Below are 14175 nucleotides of genomic sequence, written 5' to 3'. Positions count from 1 at the left end.
TAATTACAATAGCATGATGTTAATTCATAAACGGGTACATTGTGTGTATGTGTGCATGCTGCGGGGGTCGTGCATGAGACGGTTTTTTATGTAGCTTAATCATTCGTAATTAGTATTGCTCCTTTTTGGGGGAATGTACAGCACATGACACAGTCATGTAATCTTCCTTAATGTAAATGCCATCTTTATAATAGACATTTCTACCATAATCAGATACTGCCATTGTATATAATACATTTTTTGCTGTTGTTTCTTTGTTGTTTTATTCCTTTTGTACTATCGTAAAATTAGAGTTATTATGCATTGAGTTTGGAGGTAGGTGCTCATAAGCCTCTTGCTTCGGCCCTCTCCTTTAAGCAGAATGTTTACTGCTCAAATAAACAAATGAAACAAACTAAAACTAAACTAAACAGCAGGTTTCATGCATCATAAATCCCAAAGGAGTAAGCTTAGTTTTACTTTCCTGCTACCACTGTATAAACCTCATTAGGAAATCAAAAGGCAGAAACTATTTAGACCCTAAATACTGTACCTGCAGCCTGTTACTTTGCTAATTGCAATCATTACAATAGCAATTTTCATCCGATGGTCATTAATTGTGCAGCCACAGCTGAGGGATCGTATGAAGCATTTACGCCTGACGCAATGGTACGTGTGTTTATCTTCTCTGGTTGTGCAGCTGATACAAAATGACACGGCATGTACACAAACATAAAGTATTCATACAGTGATTAGCTTTTAGACGAGAGTGCACGGGTGGTCAAAGGAAAGTGCTCTGTCCCTTTAAGAGCAAGCAGCGTGACAGTTGTAACTCAAGGTACTTCCCGGCCACAAAGCACCACTGGGGCCCGGTCGGGGTAGCTGTCCTCACAGACACAGCAAAAGATACACGCCTTACCATGGGTCCACTGTGCTCTGCAATACAGCCACAGAGAGAGAGGGTGGAGAGGAGGTCTGCCAAATCCACCTGCAAAACAGAGAAATGAGAAAAACTATGATAGAGTTTTGATATGACTATGTAAAAAAACAAACTATCAAAATGAAAGAATGATTCTTTCATTGTGAGTGTAGTGCGGTCGGGTCAGCACGTATTCAAAACTTGATAGTGGAGGAATGACCCATGAAAAATCTATGATATAAAATAGAGGCTGTACCTCTAATGAATATATTTTACTACAGATTCAAACTTTTATAAATGTTCAAAATCAGATCAATGTCCACCCTGAAGAAGCTAAATGGTTTGAGTCGAAACCTTGCCTATATTAAGCTTCATTCAGGCTTTTACACCTACCCTCAGTATTTTTGTACTATCACTTCAAATATTATATGTGATGAGAAAATATCCCTAGGTTTTCAAATGCTATAGAAAAGCAGTTCTACAAGGGCATACTTCTTCCTCTTGTGCGCTGGTTGCCGCCGCAGTATTGCAAAAAAAAACCCCAGAAACGTTTCAAATGGTTAGCAACCCGCAAAAATGTTTGGTGATGGTGTGTAGACAATGAAGTTCAGAGAAACATCATACAAATGTGATGTATATTGGAGTTTGGGCTGGCGTTTTGAGTGCACATGAATGCGAGCGAAACAAAACAACACTCCATGTATGTCTTTGATAAGCATCTAGCATAATGACAGGGTTAATAGTTGTAAGAAGTCAACTTATCCAGCTGTTTGTGAGTGAGCGGACAAGAATGCTTTGGAAATTCCTTTTTGTTTTTTGGCAGAGTTCGCCTCGTGGCTGTTGTGAAGTTTGTTCCACCTGTGCACGGTCATGTGCCGCCGCCCACAAGTGGCGTCTTGTGGTAGATACAGTCACCAATCCAGCCCTGAAGAAGCTACTCGGTTTGCACTGTAAATCAGATAAATCCATAATTTTTCATGTTTGTTGATTCATAGCTTTCCTCATGTATTATTGAAATGTAATCAGTTCTGCATGATTTGCGTCTGCTTCTAAGAAAACTGTGAGAAATTCCCTCAGCCCACTTGTATGTAACAGTAAATGTAGGCAAGTCCAGTTAAAGGGCAGAGGGTGCACAACACGTGAAGGAAGAACACAATTAAGTCATAAAAGTCAACAAATAGCCCAGAAAACTGATTGACCCGAGCTTGTTTATAGTTGTAAACCAGAGATTTCAAAGAGGCGAACCCCCCCCCCCCCCACACCCCACACCCCACACACACAGTTTCGCTTACTGTCGGAGTTTTTGACACTACTGAAATCCACCTCCACTTCCTCTGCACCCCTCACTTTGGGAATGCCGCTTGTGATGAAGCTTTTGGGTCTTCTCAGATTTAAATAACACCGACATGAAAGGAGGGGACTTTACCCTGTTTACTGACGCGTGGAATAGTGGGACAGCCAGACGTCAGAGCTGTAGGAGGTGGTTAGAATACAGACGAGAGGAGCACTAATATCAAAAGCAGACACAAGGCAGCTGATAGAGGACATGGGAAACCAGTGGATGCAAAGAGCAATTACTTAGATATGCAAAAACGGTAGCGTCTTGCTATAAAACATGCAAGCCCTGTATTTTTAGATCTCAACACACAGAGCCATTGTTGTGGTAAATGAGGAGGATCTATTGTTTTTGGTTTCTCTTCACAATCACATTGTCTTTCAGAAAATGTGCAAATAGATCCTGATAACCAGCAAAGCAGCAGAGGCTAAACTGGCTGCAAAGAGGCTAAATTTAATCAGCTATGGAATAAATAAACAGTAAAAGAATGCACACAATATAGTTCCTGGAACTAAAGATCACCATTAATTTATATTGAAGTTATAATCTTTAAAGGCACAATGGACCAGCTATGCCCAAAACTTAGGAAACAATGCAGTTAAATGCTTTTATAATTGTTCGGTGTAGCCCAGCCTGGATACAAATCCTCAAATTAAGATTGTGATGCTATGGCCATGGGTTACTACATAACAGGGCTGGGACACAATATCAAGTATTGCCAGACTTTCTATACTTGTGTTTGGAGGCATTTTTATCCTGCATTCCTTACACAGCACTTTGATACATTTTCAGTTTTTCGTGACTTTTCAATCATAACACTTCAAAAAATGTCAAGTGGCTGTTTTCTTTTTCACATTTTAAGGTAAACTTATACAGCTTATCATAATTACTTACTGAATCGTAATACGTATCAGATCGGCCCCAGAGTATCGTGATACTTATCGCATCGTGACAAAAGTGTATCGTCCCATTCCTGCTACATAACTCATTAGCCTCCATCATTCTTTTCAATTCATTATGTCAATATTCATTTATATGTTTTAAATCAAAGTCAATGGTAAAAATTCAATAGAAATTTTGTGTAACCAAAATGTGGTTAAACTAGCGCACAGCTCCCACAAAAATGTGTAAAAATAAATCAATTCATTTAAAGTTGGGAAGAATTTGGGAGGAAATAAATGCCACGCGCCTTTAATCTATAATTGACTCTTTTTGCGTCATTCACTTATCTGCTGTTTGTGGCGTCATCCACCCAACATTCCTGACCAAATCAAATCATTTTCACATCAACATCATCGTGTCCACGCACAAGCAGTGAAAAGTTCTTGGCCTAATGACTCCTTCCGTCATTGTCCTATTTTTAAGTCCTTATGTAGGTCGCCCAGAGGTGCGCTTCCTTGTGATGCGGTGTTTCTCTGAAGGCAGCCAGGCGGTGCGCGTGGGGGCTGTATTTCCAGGGCACTGACACTGTATTAGGAAGAATGTGGGTGAGGTGGTGGTGAACATAACCCCGATTGGCACGGGGCCCGGTCGGATCACGTGATGCGGGGACTATTTTAGCGTTTTGGGCCGGTTCCACGGTGCCGCTTCGCTAGATCTATAGTCACATGTATCTTTATGTGGGGCCGTCGGAGCTTCGAACCCACTTCCATTTAAGCACGGCAGCTATTTATACTCCATAAGAGGAGAAGGAGCCCACAGCGGCCGGGCCAGTGCTACGGCTGGGCGATATCAATCTAGTTTTGCATTATGACAATTGGACGATAAGAGCAAAGGTGTAATTCTTTTGTTTTCTCTTTCCTTGTTTTGAGCCTGATTCAACACATCTTTATTGGCCTTGTTGTGACACAGTTTGATGAAAAAACAAACTTGCTTATCACAAAGATACAGCATTGTTGTTCAGCCCGAGTGTGAATCCAGATAGTCAGTGTGTTGTTGTGTCTCAGGCAAGACACTTCACCCTGATTGGTTGATCGGAGATGCGATTTGCGCACAGTTCTGTTTCTCTCAGTTTACAGAAGCAGCTTGCCAACTCCATTCGTGGGATGTGAATGAATAATGTCCTAAACGGCGCTTAAAGAATCTTGTCACCTTGTAAAGTGTAAACCTTTAGACGCGATATCTTAATCCCGCATGTGTTCGGGACAACTTTGATATTATCTTTTAGTGTCTGGCACCCCTGGCTATAAAACACTCAGGTATGCACCCAAGCTCGCGTGACATTTCCCAAAGACATTCTGGCCGGTTTTAGACAGCTCTTACCCTCTGAAGTGGGCAAAAGCAGGTCAGCGTGGCGATAACAAATGCGCTCCGAGGGATGGTCTCGTCCACAATAGGTCACACAGAGCGGCGCTTGGCTGCGCTCCACACCGCCTCCTCAGACGCCATACATCGGCCTGATTTCCTGGAGTTTGAGGCAAAATGTCCTTCAGAAACAACCTGCTCCTCTGGTGATTAATTCCGCTGGCCCCGTCTTCCGCAAAAAGTCACCCAAGACATGCAGTGGGGAGGGCTTAATCGGAGTGGACAGGCTATGAGGGAGCTGCAGGGGGAAAAGGTGTATCCACTGATATTGGGAGTGTCATGGCTATGAAAGATTAGAAGCAGCTACAAAATTACAGGGACAACTTGATTGCTTTTAAGCGGCAGAATTGAGATAGCAAGAAAATAGTTCACCATTTGATCCACATAGGACGATACGGATTTATGTTAGAAAATGTATTTGTGCCTGCCCATTAAAGCGATAGTCTGGAAGTATTCATATATTACACATTTTATAAAAGCTGCAAAATCGACCATTTGACGTAAGCAAGTAATAATATATATAGCTATATGACTTTTGTAAAGTCCCTCCTTGCCGGATGTCAGCAACCAATCAGAGTCTAGTATCCTCCTGCGTTGACCAATGAGATGAGCTATTCCTGTGAACCAGCCTATCAGGTCCAATCAGGAGGGTAGGGGGAGGGAGTTTGTTCGTTTACTTATGAAGTCTAATTTTCCAAACTAAGAAGGGCTTTCTGATCAAAGAGGGGAGGAATTTGATTATTTACTTTCAAATTTCACTTTCATCTCTCCTCACTTTGCAAAGTTACAGACTATCACTTTAAGCCAGGGGATTCCAAAGCGGGAGGTGCTCCTTGGGGGGTTACGGGACATTGATCTGGTGGAATCATTTCAGGATACGATTTTCAACTATTTAGAAACATAAAGAAAGTATATTAAAGTATTTTGTAATAAAAAAAACAAAAAAACAATTGCGTACCAGGCCAGCCACAATTACATTTTACTGTCAAGACCCCCAGTTGTTTCGCATCAATCGCATCTTGGGGGTCACGGCATGCAAAGTTTGAGAACCTCTGCATTAAGCCAGCCTGATGCTCGATATTTGTTTTCCATCATCCGGATGAAACCTTTTAAAGAAGACACAGTATAACAACATTACCACTGATGTAAAAAGTGGACAGGTTTTGTGAATCATGACACTGTTTGACGTTCCGAAAGTATAATATTGCAACATGCAGGAAGAAACCGGCTTTATTCACCCCATAAGTCAAAGTAACTAGCACGAGCACCTGTCATATCTACCCTACACACTCAACATCTTGGATCGAGGCCACGGACATAACTGCTTTCTGCGAAGAGCCGTTCCGCGAAGTCCCCTTCCCTCTTCCGCTATTTAAATCCCAGTTTGGAGTCATGGTATGGGGCCGGCGTACGCGATCCGCACTGAGCCGCCTGTGACTAGTCGACTGAAAGCAGCGTCAGCCCCTTTGAGTCAGCCGTTACTAAAGCCGGACCGCTCCAGCTGCTTCACATCCGCGCCGCTGTAACGTGAACCTACAAGAATGCGAGTGCCACAGCGCCCAGCTCCTGCGCACCATCCGAGAGGCGTCCATCAGCAACAACAAGCTCATTACCCCCCAAACCTCTTGACCGCGCTGACACGTTTAAGGGCCACTGACGGCACAGAACCGGGCAGGAGACCCGAAAGAGCCGGGTCCGAGCCGAGAAGACCACACACAGAATGGTCACTTCGGGAGCAGCGTAAAGCAAACCTCGGGCCCCGCTTAGTCATTCATGAAGACTGAAATCTGGGGTGTTGATCATAATGTTGTCAAATTACACAAGCTGGAGCCGTGCAAAGGTCTGGCTAAGAAGTATTTTATGGGAAAAGTTAGTCCAAACGTTTCAAACCAAAGAAACCAGTGACGGTGCATGAACGCTAAAGGGAAGTACTGAGGTGAAAGAGTTTCACAGAGATCGTGTTGTTGTTTACTAATCACTGCTTTTATTGCCACGGTCAAAATCTCAAACCTCACGTCTGTTGATGCTACATGAGCGCATTACTGTGAATCGGTGCTTTCATCTTTCTACAAAGCCAAGTGCTAATTTTCAAAAGTCACTCGCAGCACTGTCTGATTCCTGAAGTCACAGAGTTCGCTTTGCGGCCCGTGACACTGCTTCCATTCTTTATTTTGCAGCAATATATGTGACAAGGTCGGATCATTCTTAACACCACGTAGCATTTAAATAAAAACGTAAAGGATTAGCACAAAGCCAGCTGTTCAAAATGTTCCAATGTTTGACGATCTACAGGCGGCAGACGCTCAGTCGGTGCAGATAATGGTGATGTCCTGTCACTATCTGTGGCATTGTGTCCTTGGGCTTGACACCACACCCACCTGGCCAGTGTGACAGATTTGTTGTAGTGTGTGGGGGGGGGGAGGTGTCGTTAAAAAAGAAAAGAAGAAGAAAATAGTGTCTGCCACAGTGTAGCAGTACAACACACGTGCTGAGCAACTAAAGGACACGGGCTGTTTAGACGGACACAGAAAAAACACAGTGTGGACATTACCATTATCCTATCCATCTTAAAGGTGCATTATGCAACTCTTTTTGTGGAAATAATAGTTGATATTTTTGCGTATTTAACCTATTTGACCCTCATGCAGCCGCTAGGTCACTACAAGGTCAAATAAGCATCAACTTTGTTTTCCACAGAAAAAGTTGCATAATGCACCTTTAATAAATCAATAAAGTGAGGCCCAAGAAACAAATCTAAAAGTATACCAATTGGAAAGCTAGCTCAAGTAAATGTAACTGAGTAAAGTAACTATTAACCCAACTGAACAAGTAAGTCCATAACCTTACTATGTTTGTACCTTGCACCTTGTACTTGTATCGGTATTCGGTATCAGTGAGTTCTGAAATGAAAGTACTCGTATCAGTTTGAGAAAAAGTGGTATCGGTGCCTCCCCAGGGGAAACTGAAGCATCTGAAGGGAGCATAAGCAGACACTCCACAAAGTGGAAACAAACAAGCTTGAAATGCAACTGAATCTCAAAGAGTTAACAACCTAACAACAGGGCCACAGGGGAGACTGGATGCAGCGAGGAAGCCTTATCACTTCGCACCACGGAGCCGGACCGGTTCAGGGCCAGACCTTGCTCCTCCAACACGGCCGCCTCATTAGTGCCGTGCGTGGAGAGATTACACACTGACACACTGACCCACAGCTGCTCCAGGGAGACGCCAGCGGGCAAGACGAGCCGCTCTCCACCACCACTTCCTCTTTCACTCATTCACAAGGCACTCCACTCAATCTGCTTTTACTATCCATTCACACGGCTAATAAAACGTCAACTAAAGACCACACATGTTTTATGAAGGGGGATTTCAGCGCGCTCTTCCTGGCTCCAGTCAAAAGTTACAAACGACGGCAGCAGAGAGATGAATGCTTCGATTGAGTTGAGCGGAGCAAGATTCCGCGCAATTAGCCAATCCCAAATTATTTAGGTAATGTGGCCTTTACAAATGACACACAATCCCGTCTCCATGGAGTCTTACTGCAAATACAACTCGCTAAGGCCACTACAAACATGTTCTGAAGGGTATGTGACGACTTCTCTCAAATTTAAATGTGCAGCGTGAACTGAACCTTGACTTTTAATCGTAAATCGCAAACGTAATCGTAATTGTCAGAACAATCGCAATTGTATCCAGAATCGGGCGGTTCTTCGTAGCGCCTCGGATCGAAGCCAACAGCTGATGGAGGCGGTGTGGCGGATCGAGACGCTATCAGGTTCAAGGTGTGTGTAAGCCATTTTTTTGGGGGTGGCAGTGTTGGTGTGGCACTTGGTATGGGGGGAGTCAGTGAAGTCGTCATCACAGCTGCTCTGCCACAGGGGCCCAAAGGAAGGCTCCCAGCTGAGAGCTGTAAATTCAGCGCATAAAAAGGAGGGAGGACAAAGTCGTGCGCTCCACTCAACAGGTGCAGGGGCCAGAATGAATGGGCAGCGTTTTCTTGTGTGGCTTTAGGTCGATCTTGGTGCGAGCAGCCGTTAAAATTCAAAACTCAAAGCGGCTCTCTCTGAGGCACGTGCATTTTGTCAGATTGTACTATTTGGACAAAGTGGTTTGAGTAAAAGCAGACATTGCAGGGTAGGATAAGGGAAATGCAAGATAAAATCATGCAAAAGTTAAAGTGAAAATGTTTTTTTTTTTATACGGTGAAAATGCCATTTTCATATTTCCAGCCTCATCTAGACCGATCTTAGTTTCGTTAGTTTAGTCTTTATTGAAGGGACAGTGCACAGAGACATTAACCTCAAAGACAGACATGTTCTGCACCAGATTATTTCCATCTGCAGATGCTTGATCCTATCTTGAAAAGTTACTTGTCATTTGTTCCATCTAAGTCAACTGCCTCAGCCGGAGTTTTGAGTGAAATTTCCCTCCTACAGAGACACCCCTGTGCGCCATTTGTGGACTGACCAGTTGAGCCTCCGTCATAAAAGTGAAACAGTAGCCACATTCCTCAACGAACTGCTGTCCATGAACAATACATAGGGATTCATTTGTTTTCATAACTTAATTCCGTTGATCCAGATTTAATTTACAGACACCAGACAGCTGCGGTGATCATCCCCTAGTTAAGTATTCAGACTCCCCAGAGACTTATTTTTCATAACCGTACGATGAGATCCTTTATGTAATATTTTAAACACCAATTCCAACTCTTCTAAAATGTTTCTTTTTTAATACATGGTAATGTATGGCTGAATAATGAGGGGATTTTCTGACAAGCTCGATTTGCAATTCACGTGACCTTCTTCATACATTCTTTGAAAACAGAAATGTTACTTTCTGACAAATGTAGTAATGATACTTTCAAAACCTTTAAACCTCTCTCAACCATAGACAACATATTGTCATAATAATTAATGCTGGCCTTTTAACACCCAATTACAGCTTCTATGCACAGACTGAAAGATTGAAAGGCCAGAATGTGACTGAGGTCAAGGTTAATGCTTAAGTGTCCCGTAGGGCTATCTGTGCTCAGCATTTTGCCCCGTCAGGAGCAGTGGGCAGCCGTAATGCAGCGTCAGAACACTCATCTCCAGAGCTTGAACTAGGTTGGCCCAGGGGCAGCTTGGGAGTTTAGCTTATAGTGCATTAGCAGTCGAAATAGCCAGTTTGGTCACAAATCATGTAACCCGCAATGTAATGTCTGGGCAATTTTGGAAAATATGTTGATACATTTACAATGATCACGATACAGCTGTCTGAGATCTATTCAGGTTTAACAATTCATAGTTAAACACAAGTTTCGGCATTGTTTGTCCAAATATAAAGCAAAATACACACTTTCCCCGTTTCACGAGAACACTCCAAAAATGCCATAGTACTAGATATACATATTAATATACAATTTAAGATGATCAATGTTTCAATAATACAAAAACATGCAGACTGCGCTGACAAGCTTCTCAAAGCACTACGCTGCAGTCACTCATTCTCTGGCCTGTAGCCAAAGCTGCCCTGGGGTAGACGCACTGGAGCGAGTCCGCCAATCTGTGCCATCGGCGTCTCCAACCTCCATCAACCGCTCACTGCATTCACGCAGGCCAGCCTCTCAGTTATAGGCTCATGACAAGACGCTAACTTAGGGTACCGACTGCTTCCTGTCAGTGGTTTATTCCTGGAGAGTTAGCTGCGTCCTTCTGGAACAAATATTTAAACAATACAAGCAGCTGTTTGAGTAAGGTTTCAAACATTTATTATTAAGTTGTTTATAACTGTAAGGGAGTCATTTACCAAGCCTTGACCCATGTGCAAAAATGAGCAGCAGAAGTGGATAAGCAGCAGAGTACTTTGTGCATTTTTAGTCACGCAGCATTCTGTCATTTACATATCTGATTTGGGGCCCTAATACTATAATACAGTTTGTTGTTTATTGGTTTATTTGGTAGGGACAGTGCATGTTAATGAACAAGTCACACTCTCATTCATCCTGGCCTATTGTACATGTTTTTAGTGGTAAACTGGAGTACCCGGCGGTAATACGCAGACATGGGGAGAACATGTAAACCTTCTAGAATTGTGCCGGACAGTCCATTTCAAGTAAGAAATTTGGTGCTATTTTCCAGCTTGTACTCGCTATTTAGCACCTGTCTTAATAAATGATCTCTTAGCCTTTAGCCTCGAAGCTAAAGGCTAATGTTTGAATAATGTCTGAAGTAATTTTTATGACCCCCCCTTGGCTTGACGTCTATTCAAGTTTTCTTCCGTTTTTAAACCTTGTCTTATTTTTATTAATGTTAAAATGTGGACAGGAAGTAAGGTAGTCCTACTGGCCAACAGGAAGTTAGCCAAAAGCATCCCGTGCACAGAGCCTATTGGACACTCCGCTCTGTCGCCTGAGCCACTGTCACCAATCTGGATGCGTTGATACGCCTCTATTGTACATGTTTAGGTTGAACCAGGAGGGAACCCGGGCACTGGGGGTGGGGGATACATGCAAACTCCACACAGAAAACCAAATCTGCTTTTAGAACATAAAACCAACTCCATACCAATGCGAATGCTGAATAGTACACGGACTGTAGTCCATAAACCCGTAATCATCCATTTGCACAGAAAGGCTCCACACAGCCTAGAATCAACCGTGGGACCTTCTAACTATGGGGCGAGAGCATTAACCCACGCTCCGTCTGTGCCAAGAACATTTTGGGCAAAACTTTCAAACCAGAGTCATGCCAGGTCACAGCCCGCAAAGCCCCTGGCAGATCATCTCGCCGACTTCCTGTGCTAAAAAAGTACATTGTGTGAAATGCTTGTATGACACAGTGGCGTATGATCTCCGCGTATGAAATGCCTGTCCCGGGGCGATGCAAGAAGACGCACTGTCCTTCCATAAGAGACATCACCACTGGCCACCCGCGCTTTCATCTCCCCTTCCAGCAAATAACGCAAATCTAATAAGAGAACAACAAGCTCCTCACATCGACTGCGTCGGTTTCCGGCTTTTAAAACAGGAATGCAATCATCGAAGATTCAATTACCGGTCGCCGAAAAATCCCAAGTATTTTAACGAGCTATTTTTAGTCCAGATACACAGTTAGACTCAGGTGTGAACCAGCTGAAGGGTGCAATAACGGTTAAAGAAAAAAATAATGATTTATGGAAATGTCAGAGGATTTATATTTTGGGAGCTCCGTGGGGCAGCAGCTGATGAGCAGGCTGTCAAGAGATAACCGCTCGCATGAAAGCGCTCGCGGCTCGTTTTCCTGTGCGGACAATGAAGCATACCGCGCTGACAGGTCGCAGATGAACTTCCACGAACGGCGGATATCTGCGCGCTTTCATCCGCAGCCAGGAATAACTGTAAAACATTCGACGTGGATGTGCGGCTTCACGTGGTGCTGGTGGTGGTTGACGAGTTGCAGTGGAGATTTCGTCATAGTCAGAGCCACGCAAAAAAAAAAGAAAAAGGATATTCCTGTATTTTCAGACACGACTTTCTCGAGACTACAATCGCTCGTCAGAATGAACTGAGAACAATAAAAGGAGACGAAAAAAGGAACTCACGGGTCAAAGTTCAGCACCTCCTTAAGCAGAATGTCTGGCCACAAACTATGATTGGACTGGACCCGTGACCCCGGCTCTTGATCTTTGACCTCTGAGGCTGTTTCATGTATGTATGATGTAATCCACAATGCAACCTGTGCGTGTCTATTAGGGGCAATACTCTCCATATCAAATGTCAGATTAAACCGCTGTGAAGCTGTTAAAGCCCGGAATGAATTAACAAATTACTGTAGATGTGGATCAGACCTTTCCTCATGGAAATGAACTAAAAGAAAATGCTTTAAAGATAGAACCATTTGACCTGCGCCCTTAGGGTCATCGCCCAGTGCCATTGGACTGCAAAGGTGTGTGCCTAAAAGCGTGTCAAAGGGATTTTTAAAGCCGGCCTGCATTCCTGTTCTTCTACGAGTCACCTCCTGACCATTTTAAGGCCAGTTCTGGAGAGATAGGAAACTAAATCATTCTATTTGCAGCGTGGATAATCGTGTTTAATTACGCTTCTTTTATAAGTGCTGTTTTCTCCGAGGCTGTTTTCCATGTTAACAGTTGAGATTACAAATTCCCAGAGTCATTCCTGCGCGCGCCTTTGAACCCGCATGAAACGCCGTTGGCTAAATATTTACACGTCGGCCCCTTGTTTGTTTAATGTAAAAGCCGGCGTCCCACTGCGGAGTAAATGAATGAAAAAAAAAAAGAAAACGGGAGAAAGTCCTAGACAAAACAAGTCGAGCAGCTGATGAGTCCCAGGCACGTTCACGTGAAGCCCCCGCGTAACCTCCTTTTCGGGACATGGAGCGCGGTGGTCTGTCTGCGCGAGCGTGCACGAGGGGGCAGGGGGCGCGTGCACGTGAGGCTCTGCGGTGGATGGTGCTGACTCGGCTGTCTCCGCTCAAAAGAGGGGATCTGTGCGTGTAGGGTTTTGGGGGATTAGGCGGAGGTGGGCTGGACCAGGCTGTGAGGGCATTACGGACAAAGCAGTACAAGCGTATCAGCTGAGAGAGGGGCATTAGCGCAGCGGAAGAGTGACGTGTGAAAGCCAGCACCGAGGCAAATGTAATGCACAATGTCGAGCGTGTTAGGAGAGATTTCTTTAGAGGGACAAGCCGAGTCGATCAAAGGGCTTGGAATCCGGCTATCGTTAGGCGAACCAAGCAAAGGCTGATGCAAAACAGCAGTATCACATCGTGAAGTAAAGTTTAAGAAAAAAAAGTTTCCTGATTCATTACTTTCAATGAGATAACTGTGGACCTGAGCCAGGGGATTATCCAGAGTAGCTAACTTTCGATTGGTTAGGCCCAGGGCTTGACATTAAGACGATCCAACAAGCCAAATGCTGGTAGATTTCTACTTTCCCAGGTAACTCTTTAACTCTCAGTCGGCACTTTGTCCAGCTGGATTTTATGCATAGTTTAGCATACCCAGAACCTTATTCTGTGGTACAACTCCTCGGCCTAGGACGCCCTATCCCAGGGATAGGCAATGTCAGGCCCAGGGACCAAATCATGCCCTCAAGCAGGATTTATAGTCAAATATTAGTCAAATTTTATGCTTATCCATGATATTTTTAATACTATATTTTAATGCTACAAACACAGAAATAAAGATTTGCAAACATTTCCTCAAACAGAGGAAAGAGAATTGGACAAAAAGGAAACTTGCAGCAAAATGTGGTCAATTTCAGCCAAAACTGCAGCTGAATGTTTTAAACCATAATTTTGTCTACATGCTATTTACATCATAAATCATTATCCTGCTCATCTTTGCTCTTCCTCTAGGCCTCCGAGCCCAGAGGTCGCCTTCGTCAGCATGCTTATTGTATTCATAAAGTACTCTGGGTTCATAAAAAATGCACAAACATAATGAGATAAACAATAAGTGTAACTGTATGAGTTGTTTCGCCAAATTGACTTCAGACGTATGTGTAATACCTTTGAGGAGCTACTTAGAAATAGGTGAGACAGCAGTTCCCTCAATCCAAACCAATATATGGTAACCTTAGACTTCAACTCGCTATTGTTTTGTTATAATACTTTTCATTTCTGCTTTTGTGTTTTAGGAAAGACTGAAATAT

General features: G+C 43.6%; 1 long non-coding RNA gene across 5 annotated transcripts in view; it reads right to left on the bottom strand.

The window, feature by feature from the left end:
• Positions 1-14175, bottom strand: part of LOC306977954 — a 38233-nt gene that overhangs the window by 13380 nt on the left and 10678 nt on the right. For 4 of the 5 annotated variants that reach the window (XR_013793867.1, XR_013793868.1, XR_013793869.1 and 1 more), the window contains one exon: positions 899-967. The exons of the other annotated variant lie outside the window; for it this stretch is intronic. This is a non-coding gene — a long non-coding RNA (uncharacterized lncRNA). The remainder of the gene's footprint in view (positions 1-898; positions 968-14175) is intronic. 5 annotated transcript variants of the gene reach the window in all.

Source organism: Gobius niger (genome assembly GCF_951799975.1).
Source record: "Gobius niger genome assembly, chromosome: 18".
Lineage (NCBI taxonomy): Eukaryota > Metazoa > Chordata > Actinopteri > Gobiiformes > Gobiidae > Gobius > Gobius niger.
Note: the sequence above shows the minus strand (reverse complement) of the source record. Positions and strands in the feature narration are given on the sequence as shown.